At 35.7% G+C, this 6,053-nt stretch overlaps 1 long non-coding RNA gene across 1 annotated transcript; it reads right to left on the reverse strand.

The window, feature by feature from the left end:
- Nucleotides 1-308: 308 nt before the first annotated feature.
- Nucleotides 309-5,439, reverse strand: LOC131814916 (uncharacterized). The gene is made up of 2 exons (XR_009347501.1): nt 5,269-5,439; nt 309-803 (listed from the first exon to the last, which is right to left on the reverse strand). It is a non-coding gene; the product is annotated as an uncharacterized LOC131814916 (long non-coding RNA).
- Between the last annotated feature and the right edge of the window lie 614 nt (nt 5,440-6,053).

Consider the following 6,053-nt stretch of genomic DNA (forward strand, 5'->3'; position numbering starts at 1 on the left):
TCAATATCCATTCAACTCATTTTCTATGCCAGGACTATTCAAAACACTTTACATGGATTACCTGATTTAATTCTCAAAGCAAGTCCATTATGTGGGTACTGTTATTCCCATCTACCAACTAGGGAACTAGGACCAGAGAGGTAAGACAACCTGTCCAAAACCACAGAGCTAGGAAGAAGGCAGCTGAAGTACCACCAGCCCACCCACACAGACTGTGGAGTCCATATTTTAAAGCATTTTGTTCCATAATATTATACAACTTTAAGACATCTTTTGATAAAAATCATTTCTCAAAACCAGAATTGTGATAGCAGGTTCATGTTAACATTTATTTTGGTAACCTGGAAAACAGATATTTTCTCTGTGAACCATTAAGAGGAGATCCATTTACTTCTGCCAAAAGGTAGTTTGGTTTAGTTCTTCTGAAGAAAACAAGGAGTCTCACCATACAGACAGAGCAAATGGCAGGCTTCCCGGCAGAGCTCTGACCAAGAAAGTTAATCCTGTGTTCTGCTTACTGTCTGTGGCAAAGACAGCCCCTTGCTGTCCACTCACCTCGTTTATTCAGTTCACAGACAGCTGCTGGCTAATTGGCCTGCTGTGTTGCCTCTTTGCCTGGTTTGCGTGGTAAGCTGAGTTTGGCAGGGGGCCCTAAACAAGGCTTACCCAGCATATCTTCAGTCACACCAAACTAAAAATAGAAAGCTCAGGTTCTGCTGGGGCAAGGAGTCGAACATCCAGTCAATGGCTAGGAGATAGGTCTGTCATCTCAAGGGTGGCTTGTGTTTCCTGTTGAACTGGGGCTGAAATGACAGGGGGCAAACTTTTGAGCACTAGCATCTTAAAGGCATGGCACATGACTGCTAGGCGCAGGGCAGAATCCTGGCTATAAATCATAGCAACAGAAGCCTGAAACTGAGCTATCACAGACCCTTAAATCTCCAAAGTGTGGCCTGGGTAAGCCATTATGAGAAGTCTGCCTTCTCAGATATAAGAATTCCATGCCTCAATGCATAAGGCACACCTTCCTAAAATCCATCCTTCTGTCTCATCCAGACTTTTTTTTTTTTCCTGGAATTTCCCTTCAAGCTCTCTGACCCCATCAAGGGTTAAAGAGGATTCCATATCCCACACTACATTAGAGAAAAGTGGTAACATATCAGAGAGAGGGAGTGTGGACCTGTGTTTAAGCTAGCCTGTCTGGATCCACATCCTGACTCCATCCTTTACTAGGTGTGTAACCTTGGACGAGATATTTAATTATCATGGGCTTCATTAATATCCTTAGCCTTGGTCCCATTATCTGCAAAACATGGGTAATAAAAGTACCAACTTCATAAAATGGTCTAGAGACTAACGGGAGATGATTCAAACAGAACACTTAACATATACTCTAGGGAAAATACTTGATAAAAGTTATTTCCATGATGATTAATAGCATATATCATCTAGGGAGATCCTGGTACACCCATGTTGAGGGGACTCAAGAAAAAGTGAAGCAGGACCTGGGTTAACTTTAGAAATCCAAATAAATAAATAAATAAATAAATAAATAAAATTACAGTGGGTGACAAAAGTAAACTCGATTATATTCAAAAGTGAATTATTCCATAAAATATTATGCTCCTCAAGGAAAGTGTTTTTCATTTTGGAATTGAGGATTTCCTGCTACATGTTCATGCACCTAAAGGGAAACCTGCCTATTAGCATTCCTGGCCATGCACACAAAAGCTAAAGTCATCCTTCCCGGTACAGGTTGGTGAAACAGACTTCCACAAGACTAAGAAACGCAAGTAGCCACCGGTGCTAATCACCTTAGTTGTAAATTGGAATGGACTATAAGAATTACCTCATATAAGAAAGATATGATATCTATCATATAAGAAAGATATGATGAAGAAAGACCGGACATTGGGAAAAAAAATAGAAATAGTGTACAAGAAAAGGAGAATTCATCAGAAAAAAAAAATTCTACCAAATAACTTTAGGAAAATTTAAGAGTTTATTTCATTCAAACTGAGAACAGAATGCTATGACAGAGAAGACCAAAACAAAACAAAATAAAACAAACAAACAAACAAAAAAACCCAAGAAGTTAGAACATTGATGGTCTTGTGATGAGCTCCCCAAAATTAACTGAAAGGAGCTAAGTAATAGAATGGGCATGGATGAAGGATATATTAGTTATATAGAAAGTAAGTGGAAGAAACTTTCCAGAATATGAAACAGAAATTATTGGACAAAAACTTGAAGAAACATAATGGAAAAATAAAGCTAATAACAATAGGGCAACCTAGAATAAAAAATTCTAAGTATGTCAATAAACCTTTCAGTATAAACTGAATGGAATGGAAGTAATGGAAGCCTACTGATCTTGCATTTTTGGGAAGGAATGTGTTTATAGATGCCAAATAATTATCCATTTTTAAAAAAATATGTTGAAATATGGTTAATTAGAATTTGCATATTATCATTAGATAATGAGATGTCTAAATAATTTGTGAGAAAGACAGAAAAAGGTGAAGAAAATTCAGGTAAGAGAAGCAGCATAACCTGGAGGTTAAGATCCTAGCCTCAAGAGATCGCTGATGTCTAAGTCCTGGTTTATCAGAAGCAGTTGTGGAATCTTGGACAAGTTACAGATATTCCTAAGCCTTGGGTTATTTTGAACATTAAATGAGATGACAGCCAACAAGTACTTGGAATACGAATCTGTGCATTGTAAGATATTCCTGTATGTCAGCTATTAATTAAGACTGCAAATGTGGGAGAAATAGAAACAGATAATTTAAGTGAAAGCAGTAAGTCCAAACATATTAGCGATCACAATAAAGTCGAATGAATAGGTTGGGCTCCTGGGTAGCTCAGTTGGTTGAGTGTCTCCCTTGGGCTTGGGTCATGATCCCAGAGTCCTGGGATCGAGCCCCACATTGGACTCCCTGCTCAGCTGGGAGCATGTTTCTCCATCTCCCACTCTCTCTACTTGTGTTCCCTCTCTTGCTGTCAAATAAATACATAAAATCTTTAAAAAAAGAAAGAAGATGAATGGGTTACTCTTCCATGTTAAAACATGGAGTTGTGAAGTGAGTAAAGATGTAAAAACCAGATTACAGGTTGCTCACAAGAAATTTATCTGAAACAAAAATGTTACCAAAATCTTGAATAGGGACAGAATGTTTAAACTATTAATAGCAGATAAAATAAAACTCAAATAAAAATCATTATATGAGTTAAACAGAAATCTTATGGGAAATGTGTACATCCACTCACTTATTTGTTAATGAACACATGAATGTATTTCTTGAGCATCGGCAATGTGCTGGCCATTGTCAAAGCCCCGGGAAAGTAATACTCTCAAGACAGATACGTTTGCTGCATTCAGCCATCTTACATTCTACCGTTCAGCCATCTTACATTCTACCGACAGAAGATTAAAAAAATTATGGATGTATACATATAGTTGGTAGTGACTAAGGCTATGAATACATATATGGGGGTCTAGACATTGAGCGTGATGGGACTTTTTTACTTTGTCAGGATGGTCAGGAATGCCTTTCTGAGAAAGTGGCCTTTCTGGAATGAGCAAATCATGTGACTGGTGGAGGGGTGCAGTGGGAGGGAAACTGTTTCCTAGTAGAGTAAAGGGCATCATGTAATCTCAGTACATGATGGTTCTGAGTCAAGAACAGAGGTTCTGAGTCAACAGGTTCTGAGTCAAGAACAGTCCCCCCAAACAGCTTTGAAATAGATGAAGCAAAAACTGCTAGGAATACAAGGAAAAATCCAGAAATAAAATGGTGAGTTGTTTTAACTTGGCCTTTCAGGAATTGTTAAATAGTCATAGCTAAAAGTTACAAATTTAAAAATTGAATTAATACATAGGTTAAATATACATATATATAACTTACTAACCACAACCAGAAAAATACATTTTTCTCAAATAGATTTTTTTTTAAAGAATTGGCCCTGTTACAAGTTCTATAATACAAAGAAGAGCATATTCTCTAACATGCGATAAAACTTAATATAGAATTACAGAACATTTAGAATATATGAGAATGGAATTCTGTATTAAAATATGACAGTATGCAAATGTAAAACAGTACTCAAGTGACTAAATATTATTTTAAGTGAATTTTTTAGAAAACAGGAAAGAATGAAAATAAAATAATTATGCATTTGATTAAAAATATAAAACAAACCTATAAAAATAAACAAAAGACATTAATAAACATAAAGCAGAAATTGGTGAAACATAAAACTATGAAATTAACACAAATAACACAACCTCAAATTAAACAAAAAGCTTTTTTAAAAAAAGTCCATAACAAAGAGTATTTAGCTAAAGCTAAAAAAATTACCTTATAAATCAAAAGAAAAATAACAAAACACAATATGAATTCAAAAGTAGGGAATATACTTATAGTAATAAGATAATATAATACTTATATTAATAATATTATAATATTATAAGTAATATAAAACTTTTATATCATTGAATTCAGAATGTAGATGAAATCGATGACTTTCTAGAAAAATACAAAGTAAGAATACTTACTTCAGGAGATATGTAAAACCTGAAAAGAACAATAATCATAAAAGAAGCTGAAGTAATTATAAAAGACTGGTCTATCTTTATAGAAAAGCTTAAAGTGGTTTTCCTGGCATGTTTCATTAAGCTCCCAGAACCATGTCATTTCTTCGTTATTTAAACCATTTTGGAGCATTAAAAAATATGAATATTTTCCAAGCCCCTTTTCAAGGCTGGCATAATTCTGACACTAAAACTGGAGGAGAGGAGCAAAAAGCTATAGATGAATCTCACTCATGGGTACAGATGTAAAAATCATGAATAAACACATGCAAGTAAAACCTGGCAGCTTGCAAAAAAAGTAATGTGTCGTGCAAGAACAGTTCAACATAGGAAATCTATTAATGCAATGTTTTACGGTTGCAGATTAAAAGAAACCAAACTACATGACAATCTTAATAGAGACCCCAACAACCCTACCTAATAAAAAAAATTGTTTTTACAAGATTTATGTATTTAGTTGAGAGAGAGAGAGCACACACAGGTGAGTGGGGGACAGGACAGACTCTCTGCTGACGGCAGAGCCTGACTGGGGCTTGATCTCAAGACCCTGAGATCCTGGCATGAGCCCGAATCAAGATTTAGACACTTAACCGACTGCACCTCTCAGACATTCTGATAAAAATTTCTAATAAGAGTAGAAAGAGATCATCGTTAGTTTGATAAAGGCTATTTACCAGGCAACGCTGTAAACATCAAATGACACACTGGAACTTCAGAAACTTTCCCATTGGCAGTAGAGCAGGATAATGTGTGAGAGACCCCCAAATGACATTTGTCAGGAGATAACTTGCTGATTGGAGAAAGAGTCTGGAGTTAGCCAGTATTTCCACAAAACATTCTTCTTTCATGCCCCATCTTCCAGAAGAGACTTGCGCATACTTTTTAACCAAAGTAATTATCTGGTTTTTTTTTTTTTTTTTTTGATATTGCTAAAAATGCTCCCTTCTAAGGAAGGACAGTTATTTTTAGGTAATTCTCTCTCTCTCTCATTTTTTTTCCCAAATTATAATTATAATTATAATTTGCTAAACACATTCCTAAACACATTCCTACAGAGCATAGCTCATAGGACAGGAGTGATACTCAGTGAATAAATTAATACTTGGCTTTAAGTACATGTATTCTTGCAGGAAAACACTTTAAATGCATCACCAGATGTTTCTGTGGGTTCTTATGCTCTATGAGAGCCACGCAATTGACAATTGACAGTGACCATTGATCTTCTAGTCTAATGCAGCCATATTGGAAGTCAACACACTCTTAAAATTAACAAGTCAGTGTCTCCAAAGGGAAATTTTGGGAACCAGCACAAGCTTTTAGAAATCTAAGAATTTTTTTTTCACCTATAATTGAAGCAGTTAATTAAATGACTTCCACTTAGCTGACTCATGGGATTAACTGACACTCTAGTCTCTCTGTAAAATCTAATTCTGAAGCCTGAGCTGCTCTGAATTTCTAG

The sequence above is a fragment of the Mustela lutreola genome, chromosome 14, assembly GCF_030435805.1.
Source record: "Mustela lutreola isolate mMusLut2 chromosome 14, mMusLut2.pri, whole genome shotgun sequence".
Lineage (NCBI taxonomy): Eukaryota > Metazoa > Chordata > Mammalia > Carnivora > Mustelidae > Mustela > Mustela lutreola.